The 14,014-nt window shown below is 39.1% G+C and overlaps 1 protein-coding gene across 6 annotated transcripts in view; it reads right to left on the bottom strand.

The window, feature by feature from the left end:
• LOC128733074 (complexin) overlaps positions 1-10,995 on the bottom strand; it is a 598,063-nt gene extending 587,068 nt beyond the window's left edge. For 3 of the 6 annotated variants that reach the window (XM_053826671.1, XM_053826667.1, XM_053826673.1), the window contains exon 1: positions 10,853-10,995. The gene's annotated coding sequence lies outside the window, so the exon portion shown is untranslated. Of the gene's footprint in view, positions 1-10,538; positions 10,831-10,852 lie in introns of those variants that run through there. The other 3 variants (XM_053826670.1, XM_053826669.1, XM_053826672.1) reach the window with 2 other exon arrangements.
• Positions 10,996-14,014: the final 3,019 nt, after the last annotated feature.

The raw sequence follows: 14,014 nt of genomic DNA on the forward strand, positions 1-14,014 counted from the left end.
TTTGATTACGAAAATAATATTTTTCCTTTGTACTTTTCGAGCTTCATGGGGGTGAGATTGTGCCAAGCCATAATGATCGATCCTATTTGTGGATTTCACATACACAACAAAAATACGTCATTATACACCAGTACACTCACATTCCTTACTATTGAGCACAATATTTTGACAGATTAGATTGCATCATCCATTTTAGAGCAACCGCATCATATGTCTGCTGAATAATTTAAACTAATTTTTACTTTTTCTCTGGAAATTTCAGATACTTTGAATAAACACTCTAATTTAAGACGAATATATTATACCTACCGTGTATAAACTGCAAGTTTTAAGGAGGGGGAGGGGCGTGGAATGTTCTGCGGCTGCGGGTTCTCGAACGAAGTAATGGTTACTGTTGTTAAATGATCAAATAGATATGCCCCCTTGGGATACACCCCTTCATATATCTCCCTTTTGTTAACCCTCGAAACGCTACTGGCTATATAAAGGCTGTCCATTGAGTACGAACTCATTTTTAGTTATTTCAGACCTCCCCGGGTTATTTTCGTTCATACTTTTTGTATGATTCGTTGTTTTTGGCCGATCCCCTGCCCCTAATAGTCCACTTAGTTCATGGACAACCCCATATGAACTACTTTATACTGATATTTATGTGTATTGTTTATAAACATGCTAATGTTCACTGTTTAGATTTTTAGCCTAACTTTATCTTTTTGGTACAATGTCACCTCCTAGAAGGGGTGAGATTGTGCCAAAGTTCATGCACTTCCAGTAAAATAAGGTTTCATTGTAACTAAACCATCTCTACGGTAGTTGTTAATTGAACAATTTAGTATAATTTGACAGGTTTGAAATCAACTTAGTTTCTAAATTGCGTGTATACTGAGCTAAAGAACAAAAACATATGCTTTTTTGGCACAATCTCGCCCCGGATGACGGTACTAAAACTGTAAAATCGTGATGGCCCGACCATAACAGTGGCCCGACGATAACGACAACACCCTACATCTGCGATTTCGTTCACTTCGATTACTACAGAAAAAGTAATCAAGCCAACCTGCCCCGATTACTTGTGTCCAGTGAATTTAGACGGTTAATGTCCTGATAGTGAACTATATCACACAAATGCACAAACACTTCGCCTCGGCAATTTTTTTCGATCGATTACTAAATCCTAAATTTAAAACTGAAGTCTCATACGAAAACGTAGATAATAGAATGTTGTATTATTGTTTGATTTAATACAGTTATTCCTTAAATGAAACAGCTATTTAGACGTAGAACTACATCTCATCGCAGGGAGACAGTACATAATTTAGATTCTACTCACCGTCACGAAAATATGAAAGATTTTGATTTCATGGTTTAGATACCGATTGACTCATTATAGTTGTAGCCATTATGTGGTTTCTATTACAATTTTCTTTTTCAATAACCAATTTCAAGGACAAACATCCCCATACATATTTTTCGTGATCCCCTGGCCTCACAGGCAGGGACGACTGGTAAATACACCATCTGTTTACTGTGAATATGATTTGTTTCTTTTAAAAAAAGTGACAGTCTTCTCGTCGTCCCATCAGGTCAAAGATCCTGTACGACGAATAAACCAAGACCAATTTGATGTCTTTGCTTGGGAAGTACGCCAGAAAAAGTGACAAGGTCTTCTCGTCTCAAAAATATTTCGCAACACCGCGATCAAACCTAGACCAATTTAATGTCTGCGTTAGAGAAGTATGCCAGAACAAATTACAAAAGCTCCTTGTCTCGACAGATCGCAAATTCTCTACGGAAAGATGATGAAACCTAGGCGAATTTGGTATCTGTGTTGGAACAGCTCCAATATTCGCTCGTAATATGACTCAATATGTATGCGCAAGTTTGCCATTGCATTGGAAGAATATTCACTACATGTATGAGTGCATTGGAAGAGAATGTATTGTGTTGTGGCAAGGATGTGCTTTTCTACTTTTCTGATTCTACTTCTCTACTTTTTCTGAATTAGTTATAGACATTTATTTTGATCTTCGTACCAATTAGATGCTGGTAATTCAATTCTCATATTTCTATTTTCATTCATGTCGCGTCTGATAATTATCTCTTATGTCGTCTTATGTTCGAATCTCGGCTAGGCGGTGCTTGCTAGTTAGAGTCAGTAGGATTATTGCACTGGCCCCGTAATTTTCCTGTACTCTAACAGCCGGCTGCGAAGTCTGTCGATAAAGAAGGGTAATGTCTAAAGACGGTATAAACCCATGGCTTTTGTCTGATAATTATTGACACAGGGCACAGAATTGAGAAAACTAGCAAGTTGAAATGTACATTCTAGAACTAGTGGTCTATATTTTCAACTCTGCGCACCAAAATAGTTTATTAAACGTTTGCTGCGGTTAAACTTCATTAGCAGCAACCTTAAAAACACATAATAAAAGTCCGAGTTTTATTGGTTGAATGGTTGTTGCACTGGCCCATTTCCATTTTACACCGCGTAATCAATCTAATGGTAATAGGTATAATTCTTTTGTAGCTAGACTCCATTGATTTAAACTTTGTCTAGTTTGGCTAATCATGGGGTGGCCAGTAGTTCACCCGTTTTTGCAAGTTACACACTTATTTAAAAAGGACAATTAATTAGATTTGTAGTCTCTGTTGTTTTTATTAACCATGTGATAGAACAAAGCATATTGAATTGTAAACATGCAATGAAAGAATTACCATATTACCATACGTACTTTGACTCATGTAATGTAGGCAATCAGAGCGTGATAAACACGAATAAAAGCTGTAAAAATATTTATGCTCCGAGAATCGCGCCCACGTAATAAATGTTACGACTGAATTTGTCGCTTTTTAACTGCCAGCCACTTATACAATGTAGGGCAGCTAATAACGATAAGAAATCCGATGGTTGGCTCCGAATGCGGTCGGTTAACTAATGCCATAGTTAATTTCATTCATAGCCAATCTACACGTTTTGGACAGCAATAGTAATGACTATGAAAAATGTAACTGCTAAAAATATTTAACTATTTTCTTAGATGTGTTGGGTTGAACAGGTTAAAAATTCCATGACAAATGATGAAATCAGTGAGTCTTGAAACTCAAACTTCAATGTTAATCACGTGATCGTCAACTCTGGAAATTCGTACGGTTAATTTACAATTTCGAATCGCACATTGCTTTTGGGAGCATAAAACTGAAATTTAAGAAATCGTAGGCTACAAATCGGAACACAGTTTTTCGGAAACTGTTCATGTTGAAATATGTTTAGGTAGGGTATGTTGCTACATCGTCGTAATTGCCTATTCCCGTCCTATCCAACACAAAGTATTAAAAATATCAGCATTTTTATGACACACAATGCAAAACTAGTTATTCCCTAATATTTTAGTTAGTTGTCTATCATACGCGATCAATCAAAGTGAGCTGAGATCTATTTAAATGCTTTTTATCATTAAAGAAGTCCTACCAGCCAAATTTCCAAAGTTTTTTCGTGCAACGAAGAGGAAAATGTCGACTAATCGTTTTAACTTCCGTCATTCATAAATGAAAATAACTTTCGCAAGGCATTGTCGTTATTCTACAGCCAGAAAAACTTGCCTGACCTGCAGAAATTTTGTAGAATAACATTTGTCGTGCCGTCTTACACAAATACATGCGCGTTAGCTTCGTAAACATTGTTGCGATTTTTAGTTCGGACGATGAAAAATTTTGATGGACGGATTTTAAAACGGTACGACGAATTTTAGAAATAAAGTCAGTTGCGTAATTTCAATAATATGCTTTAATAGTCACTTTTCAGTGATTTCAAAGTTCACGGATCGGAAGGTAAGTGTGTTTTAGTCAAATCAGCACAAGAGCTTTTGGAGTATTCATTAAATCCATCCAGCAAATGATGAAAATTAGAATGGTTTTACTAATTACGACGGGAATTAAAAAAAGACCCTATATCATGTTACAAGATTATTATTATTATCAAAAATTTTCACTTCTCAGCAGTAACGCTGGAAACTTTCGCCTACCGTGGGCTATCCGTTTTACCAAACGGGTTAGGCTCTATGGTCTCATTCATCAGTTTTTTTTCATTTTTAAATGTTTAATTGTTTGCTACGGTTGGATTAGTTATGGTGGTTCAGAAACCTCCGAACAATGTCGCAGGTACTAAAACCCACCGCTTTCTGGATTATTTGTAGTTCGGCACGCAGCTTCAACTCTTCTAAAGAGCGCAGTAGAGTCCGGTAGCAGAGATTACTACTGGAACTATACACACTTTCTCAAGGTGCCACATTTGCCGTAATTCTTCGGCTAAATCATGAAATTTCGTGATTTTGGTTGAGAAAGTTGACTGCACATTGTGGTCTAGCGGTACAGCGATATCGATGAGGGTTGCCGAAAAAAAGCAAAGCCATTAATATAAACGTCCTGTTGAGAACTTGATCCCATTTTTTTTGTATGGATATTATCACTACGACCAGCATTTTGATCTATTGTGATATCATCCAGGTGTTGTTCCGCACTTCGTTACTTTTGCAGTATCGCTATAGAGTAAGCGAACTGCTTACTATCCGTGCTTAAAGTGTCGGTGTGTTTTCACCCCTTGTTTCCTTCTTCGCTTCTTACTATTTTTCAACCAATCTAGTAGCTCTAGAGCCAGGAAGTGCGGAGACTAGTTATAATTTGTCCTTGGACAAGAGGCTTCATTCGCACCTCGTGTAAGTATCGTTCTTATAACCAGCCCCGGCTATAGGCTTCATGGTCGGCAAAGCAGAGTTCAGCACAGAGGGAGGGTGTGTATATGTGTATGAATGTGCTCCTTACTACTTTTGCATTACCAATCTCGTACCTAGAACCAGGAAGCGGAACAAGCTATAATTTGCCCTTGAGCAACAGGATTAATTGACCCTTCTTTATCGACAGACTTCGCAGCCGGTTATTAGAGTACAGGACAATTACAGCGCTAGTGCAACGATCCTACTGACTCTATAGCAGCACCTCCCAGCCGAGATTCGAATATGCGACGACTGACTTGTTAGGCCAGCATCGTACCTCGAAGCTAACTGGGCGGGCTAATGAGGGTTACCCGCTTCATCCTTTTCTCGTATAGACCACAATGTCAGGGCGATTGGCACGTAAGAGGACATCCATGATGGTCTCGCGATCCCAGTACAGTTTTACACAGTCAGTTCCCAGGACTGGATGGGGCCGGTATTTGTAGTATGGTACGTAGCAGTTTACCAAGTTGTGCTACACAGCAAGTTGTTGGTGCACAACCTTGGCAACCGTATTGTGGCGATTGAGCTATGCTGTTTCTGCTAATGCTTGGCAGCCTGCAATAACATGCTAATCGACTATCCTACTGCATTGCACTTACGGCAACGATCTTCTATATTTTCGTGCAACATGTACCTTCGGTAGTTCTTTGTTGCAATAAGCCGGTCTTGGATAGCAAAGCAAAGCCCTGGGTATAACCGTCTTTAGACATTATCTTTCTTTATCGACAGGCTTCGCAGCCAGCTGTTAGAAAATATAACAATAGGACACCGCCTCTAGTTTCTGATAATAAATAACAGAAGTTAGTGCTAGTGTTTCATCATGCGCCACGCGTGAGAGTATTCTTGAAACTATCAATGTTTCCCTGTTGAATACAACAGATGTCGTTACTTTGTAACGCATATTGTATTACATTTCGGAAACAGCCCAATTTTGCGCGACAATAAATTTACTCAACGCAGCAGCACTATTCTCTCATGCATCTTATTTTCTTTTGCGTTTATCGCTAATCGCAATATAACGTTTGACACCTGAACTAATAAATAGTTGGTAAACATTTTTATTGCGTTCATGTTGCAAAATTTAATTTTTTCGAATTGAAATATCGCAAACATATTCAGCTCAGGCCTCTCGTACAGTAACAAATCACTTTTCCGGGTTGTCGGGTGAATGGTAGTAAGATGCTATGGAAAAGTTGGTTTTTATCAAAATTAGGCAGAAGTCATGAAAATTAAATATAACAGAGTAACTGTACCACAAATAAAATGTGAATTGCAATTGTTTTTCAGGTATGTGAACATAGATAAGTGAGTTAAATTTTGATTTTACTACCACTAGAAAAGCCCCATCTCTCGAAAAGCAACGGTTCATATGGTGGCCTATTACGGGGCTAGTGCAACAATCGTACTGACTCTTTCTAGAAGCGGTCTTGGATGGCTACCATGAATCGTTCCGTCTCCGAAAAGAGATCACCTCGCACCAACCACGTGTCTGATGCGGCCTTGTCTATGTGTGATTGTCGTAACTGATGTGAATACCTTAGGTATGGAATCTTAGATATTTGTACGATTCACCAATAACCATACTCTGAATCTACACTCTACGGTTGACACAAAAACTTTCGGCGTACAGAACTTTACTTCGACGGATATTGACGAGTCGATATTTGTCGATTCGATACCCAATTCCATCGGGATATCGTTGCGGAACGTCGAAACCACCTGCAGCAATTGATGCAGTTGCTCCTTCGGGTTCGCAAACAGCTTCAAATCATTCATGTAGAAAGTGTGGGTAATTTTTGTTCTCGTTGTCTTACTCTTCCGCAACCGCTTAGTTGATTTCGAGGTACGATGCTGGCATAACAAGCCAGTCGTCGTATGTTCGCATCTCGGCTAGATGGTGCTGCTAGATAGAGTCAGTAGGATTGCAGCCCCGTAACTGTCCTGTACTCTAATAGCCGGCTGTGGCTGTGAAGTCTGTCGATAAAGAAGGGTCAGATCTTACACTCTTAAATGATTCTACCTGTAAATTGTTCGGATTTAGTTAAAGCTAGGTTGAAACTACTCAAAATGCCCTTAAAGTGTACAAACTCAGATTTTGGGTATTTTTTCAACCAAAAAATTGGTAGTAGGAACTTGAAAATACGTTATATGTCATAGAGAATAATTCAATTATCGATAGCAATTAGCCAAAATTGGTTGAAATTTTTACCCAAAGTTTGAGTTTGTACACTTTAAGGGCATTTTGAGTAGTTTCAACCTAGCTTTAACTAAATTCGACCTATTTACAGGTAGAATCATTTAAGAGTGTAGAAATACGTTTAAACCCAAAGCTTAACCTTTGTCCCACTCTTTGACTTGTTTGCATTTATCATTTGGTGAAAGCTTATTTTGCAAATGAACTTTTTCAATAATTTTAACAAGAAATTCGAAGTAAGTAAATTTATTATTATGTTTAAAATTACGTTGATTTACAGGAAAAAATCATAACATTCGATGAATAATGAAATTGTACAGCCGTAGTTGTCGTGAAATTACATTTAACATAATAAACCGTCGAGAAAAGGTTCAAATACTACGACGTGTGCAATAATTGGGTGGTGTGCATTAATTAGCAAATCACCCTACCTAAATACAGTAATGTTCAGATTTTGTAAACTCCCAATTTTGTCTACCCCCGAGTTTATCAGCATTTTATTCCGATTTTGTCATAAATTTTGTTTAACTTTTGTGCTTTTATACATGATTTATGAAACTTTTCAGTCTGCATGGAGCTATTCTGGTTCTCTGGGGAGACTTTTCAAATGAAATGATCCCTTTACGCGAGTAATTGGACCGCGTTGTCAAAATTAAGGTATTTTTATATTAAAAGTTCTACAGGTCCAAACAAGCAAAGATAGAGGAATACTGTATTCAGCAATGTTGTGTATTTGTACTATTTGTACAACTTTATAAAACTGTAAAAAGTCATACAACAACTACAAAACAGCTAAAATAGAAAAACTGATTTCACCGATTTTTCATATATGAAAAATAGGATTTTTGTATCTTTGCTTAAGAGATAGAAGGTTACTGTCTTCAGCAAAATTTCTTGTAATAATATGCTCTAAAATTTTGCAGAACACACCAATGTGTTATATTGAAACTGAAGAAAAATAGATTTTTTATTGTACTTTTGGGGGGATTAATCAAAATTTGAATTCCGCTAGACGAAAGAACTTTTAATTTTAATAAACTCCTCCAAAGGTTCCATAAAACTAAATTCTAGTTTCCCGCTCAAAACTGTAATGCGCACCAAAAATGGCTCTGGACCAGCGCAGTGTGCTGTGCCCGGTAAATTAGATTGCGTTGAGCTTTCGGTTGATCAATTGAGGGTTAACATTGAAGTTTTAGTAGAAATCTTCGCTTAAGTCATGAATTCTGAAAAAAATTAAAAAACTAATTTTCCGATTTTGTCAGCCCAAAATTCAACATTGGGCTGACAAAATCGAAACATTACTGCATTTGCTGCTTTTTTTGCCTTTTCAGTAGGAAATTGGAACGGATTTTTTCAATTCGCTCCGACGTTTCGACTATTTATTTTAGTCTTTTTCAAGATTAGCTACAATATTGTCATGTTAGTTTTAGTCACAAATTTTGTTTTATTTAGATTGTACCTAAAGTTTTTCAGTGCTTCGTTAAAAATCTTTAATTTTATGAATGTCTTCGTTAGTTTTCCTGAGCATATGCCTTCTGCAAATAGTGCAAATAGATTAATATTTGTAGTCAATCTCAGTTAGATGGAGTTGTTGGTAACAACCTTTCCAAAAACTGTGCTACTATCATTGGTGAACCAGATTTTTTAAACTTCACACACTAACTGTTCTCACCGTTGCTTTCTATTTGGGAAAAATTGGCAGGGAAATTGTATTTCTGAGTGAGTTTTATGGAGCCTAATATTCTTGCATATGTATGGTTTAGTCCCATCTACGTCACTCCCATATGAAAAAGCCAGTTCTAATTTCTGTAACAAATTGAAAAGGCAAAAAAGCATAGTAGACTTTTATAACTTCAGTGGTTTTTAAATGCAACACAGCCTGAGGAAAAGACAAAACAGATGATCAAAAAAAAATGAAATGTTGTTATCTCTGTGTGTTTTCATCCACTTTCCCTGGTTAGATCATTAAGGCCCAAACACAACTTATCCATTTTTAATGCAATCCAAAAAATTACATTTTTTCTACAGGTTTTCCATCATATTGCTAGAATGTACTAAAAAATAAGAAGCGTTGTATTTCGGCCCTTTAAACTAGTATTAAAATAAGTAGAAAATTCTATAGAATCAAAATTTTCTTTCATTCCTTTTCCAATATAACTTGTTTTGCCGTATCTGCATAAAATATTAAGACTAAATAGGAGTTTTGATTTTAAAAAAGGGAGACTCTGCACAGAAGAAAACATGTTGGGGTCGTTTTAGAAGATTAAGCAGCCAATTTATTATTAAACCTTGCTCGGGATAAACCCCTATGAACGACACAAAAACCAAACCTTGACGATTGTTTGCCATTTCCGAAACTTTTTTTTTGCAGCATCACCTGTTGGATGATTGGTTGGTTTTGAAAAGGAGTTACTGTAGTGTCACTGGATAGTGAAGCAAAATAAATCAAATTGTCAGTTTTATCAGTCAGAATATAGGAAAATCATTGATTGTATCGTCAGCAATTTGAATATATCTGACCTCTAATCTGACTTCTAACTGGCGAAATTTTGATTAATGAACTGGCAAAATTAGGCAACTGGGTCGAAATAAGAAAGCAAAAAACACAATATTTAAATTGAATAATATTTAAATTAACAAAAGAAAAGACTATTTTGATACGCTTCAAAGCTTAAACCTAGAAAACATCGAATCATTTCAAAGAACACATTTTCTCGCTTTCAAATTAGACCCGAAAAATAATGGTAACGACAAAGTGATTTGTATTTGTCACATCACTACCGTATCATCAATCTGTGTCAACAACTAGTGAGCACAGCTTCCAGTCCATAATGTACAACTCAATGAACGTTTGTGATTGATTTCGTCCAGAATAAACGGAGGAACGCTACTGTGATAGTGAACATCAATCAAATGCCAGCTAGTAGAGCCAGCCAGCCAGCTTTCTGATGCCACATGTTCCCACTTACTCCGGCTGACTCAAAATAGACAGTAAATAAATCTTTTTCTTCGTTCCTCCGTTCCACCTATGTTCTGGCAGCACTTGCCCGCTTTGTTAGTTGCTATCATTATTTACGGCCAAGAAGGTGTGAGCAATCACATACCAATCCGTAGGAAACATCAACAATCCGTACTTTTTCAAGCTTTCAAGCCAAACATGTTGCACCAGTGGAAAAAGAATGACGAAAGTCGATTCTCCTCGTTTGAAGGTGCACTAATTCAATTTAAGCTGTGCCCTTTCAGGTCACGTTTGTGTTGGGCTCGAGCAATTGCAGCAGCATGTCGCTTCGCTTCGAGGGAAGCAGCCAACTGCAGTGGCAGTCATAACCTGGATCGATATTTGTTGACCACCATATCGGTTAAAGGCTAGTGTTTTTGTGTTCAGGGCAGTGTGTCAGAATTTTTGGCTGTCGTGTGTGTGTCGAACGCTTTTGACTAATTTGCATTTAATGGCACATACCGTTCTCATGTGGCACTCTGGTCGTGGCACCGTCGGAATCCCGGCAGAGGAAGATGCGGAACCGTTTGCAGTTCAGAACGGTTTGCAGCGGCAGTTTAGCAAATATACACACCGATCTAGTTCCGAGCCTCGTCTCTTTTTTTTATATTACGATAAACACCGCAACGCACTCGACACTCTCAACACACACAGCACAGAAACTCAGACCGAACTGTCCAATCGGTTAACTGTGTCGACGGATCACAGGGGGTTTCCCTGTCTCCTCCCCAATACCCTTTGAACAAGCGTTAACAGCACCACCATTTACAACACCACCATGAAAAATACGGTTTAGTTTGGGTCCGAAGATGTTCATATCGATAGTACACACAATAGTGCCGAGAGCGAGCGAGAGAGGGAGAGCCTGAGGAAGTTTCTGTTTCTTACTTCGGAACCCCTCGTGGGGGAGTTGGACTTCGAAGGGCGACACGGGTTAACACGATGTAACTCCACTAGCCGGAAGCACGCACGCACGGTTTCGGGTACGCACGCAGTAATGCTCCTCCTCAGTAGTCGTGCAATTCGGAACTGGTTCCTGTCACCCTACGGGAGCGAACACTACTGCCGGAGCACGAATCGGCAATGTTTTCAGCAGATGTAAGATCACGCCGACGGTACTCACTCGCGTTCGGCCCCTGTGTTAGTGGGAGAGAAGCTGCCATCTGGGCGCTGTGGTGGTAAATTATCGAACACAAGCACAGCTCTCGCTACCACGTGATGCGGCTGTATTCGTTGTAATCTCAAAAGCTCACCACATGATACACCACGAGAAAAATGGTACACAATTTCGGCACAGCAGAATTGTTCCTTACTCAATCGAAACCTTCATAAAGTTCCTAAACAATGTTGATTGTTTCGTAGTTACAGCTAGTTCAGCATCCAACGACACCGTTCACGTTCCTTGAAAATATCACCAGTTCATTAAACACGACTTCAACTGTCAAAATCTCACAGCCGAAACGATGACGTAATCGAACGCATGCGCACTCTGGCCAGTCACTGGTTTCTTGGTGGTGGTGCCACACGAAGCAAATTTGCCCCACAGTGACCGAACCGTCTGCTATTATCTAACAGCAGATTTGGCAGACCAACCCTCTCACCCACATACCGCACGTCACGTCACATAAAAATCAATACCAATTAAATCAAAATTTACACCCACCGTAAACACGCAAAACAGCAAACACACCATATATTTCAGATTAGACCGCAGCTGAAAGCTCTACAGGACTCAAGCTAGCAGTGAAAAACAATGCACCGACCGCGCGGAAACTGTTCCTCTAGCACCTAGTAATGCTGAATAAGGGGGCTTCCGCCGTGCCCGCAGATGGACGTTCCACCGTCACGCGACAACTTCGGCCGAAGACTCAGAACAGAGAACATTCAAAACACACTCAGCCTCTGGTTTCGCACGGGAGTCGAAGGAAAGATTTAACCAAAACGTCGAGAAAAATATAGAAACACACAGCACTTTTGCACCATCGAAACAACGGAACGGAAAACGACCCGTGTGTAATGCACACAAAAACTTTTGTTTCGTCCTTGTTTTTGCGGGATTGACGTCTCTCGAGCAGGATTTCACCGCACAGCACAGGGGGGTTGTTCTTGGGTGTCGAGAGCTTTTGCAGAAGGGCTCGTAGAAGGTTTACACCAATACTGCCAAAGCCAACGCATGAAAGGAAACCCCTTTTCTTGCTTGGAAAACTGCTGACTGTACACCAGCTGGGAAGAAAAGAGACGGACTTCAATCACTGGAAAGTGCCCAAAGCTTCCCCTTGCAACCGTAATCAAAACGCACACCAGCGAAGCTTCGTGCAGCAGAATCGATCCGTTGTTAGATTTTCCGCCTTCTTCCGAGCGAGGGCAAAAAAACCGATTTTCCCGTATAAATTTCACCCGATGTCGGAAAAGCAAATATTATGTCTCGTGACTCGCCATCCGAAAAGCATCGCGAAAATTTCGTTTGCTGGTGAGCCATAATAAGGCCTAATGTCGCTGTGTCGCCATCGCCGAACAACGGGGCCTGCACCCGCGGCACGGCACGGCACGGAATGTCAAAACGCAGTAAACATTCCGCGCGAACCTATCTAGATAAGAGTTTCCCTTCCGGCAGCGAGAGTGAAACACTTGACGCGATGAAAATTTTGCCGATTTGAATTCGACGTTGTTTTGGCTGGGCAGAATGCGTGCAATGATTTCTTTCGATTTATGCTCTGCAGCATCGTGTGGGTCGGCAGGTGGTGCTGCCGAGGCCGCCCAAGAAGATGAGAGCTAATGGTGACGATGGGATTTCCGGACCGTATTAATTTGGTGCATACACTTGAGTCGATTGTTTGCAGTTTTCAGCAATGTTTGAAAACACTGATTTATTATCATCACTTCACTCGAGAGTACTTCATTTTTGTTGGGTGTTTTGGTCTGGTGCATCGTTGCATTATTATTTTACTGACGGGAAGTCGAAAAATATATGTTTATTGATTTACCATTATCGGTGATATTTCCTTAGGCCAGAGTGATGTTTATTATAATGATAATATAAAACCTGTTCGTAAAACTAAAATGAAATTTTCTTTTCAGCAACCATGCAAAAGCAGTTTTGGACAGTAAATTTAATATTTTTTGAATAAAACTACCACTCAAAAATAAAAATAAACTCAAGCGTCATACGAAATGCAATTTACATTTGCAGTCATTTTGTTAAAATATTTTATAAATATTATATTATCAAAGATGCAGACTGATGCTGAAAAATATTACCACAGTTTTTTCCCCGATACATACATCCGTTCGGCAGAGCATTTCCTGAAAATTTCATTTCGTATAAGCATGAAAAATCCAATTTGGCGAGAGAGTAAATCCAATCCGATACAGACGTAAAAATAGAGGAGGATGTACAAAGCTGCGGATTATTATCGATTGAATTGAGAAGGTTTATCAATATGTTCAAAATAGTTATGAAAACTATGCTGTCTGCTTGCCCCAGAGCAATTCAAAGCCAATTTTATTGTACATAGAAACTATTTTACCGCCCAGTTAGCTTCGAGGTATGGTGCTGGGTCTCACAAGCCAGTTGTAGTATGTTCGAATCTCAACTAAACGGTGTTGCACGATAGAGTCAGTAGGATCATCGCACTTGCCGCGAAACTTTCCTGTACTCTAATAATCGGCAACGAATTCTGTCGATAAAGAAAAATCAAGCCTTAAACCTTCTAGTGAAAAGTAAGTAAAGAGCTCACAATCCACGCGCATGATAAAACCCATATTACGATTCGCTTTTGAAATAATGCTTGAGTAACGGTTGTTGAAGGTCATTCTAGTATCCAGCACAACGCCTAGGTCCTTAATAACTTTGACCCGTTCAAGACAAGAGTCGTCAATTTCGTCGAGGAATATCTTTTGAACATCAGCGTATAGTAGCTTGCAGCCCGATGGGGTGACAGAAAAAATATGATGAACAGTAATGGTCCTGAGTTGCTTCCCTGCGGAACTACCTAAAGCAAAGCAAAGCCTAGGTGCTACATTCCGTTATCGAAACTTGACCTTCTGTTT

The sequence above is a fragment of the Sabethes cyaneus genome, chromosome 1 (genome assembly GCF_943734655.1).
Source record: "Sabethes cyaneus chromosome 1, idSabCyanKW18_F2, whole genome shotgun sequence".
In the NCBI taxonomy this organism is placed as follows: domain Eukaryota; kingdom Metazoa; phylum Arthropoda; class Insecta; order Diptera; family Culicidae; genus Sabethes; species Sabethes cyaneus.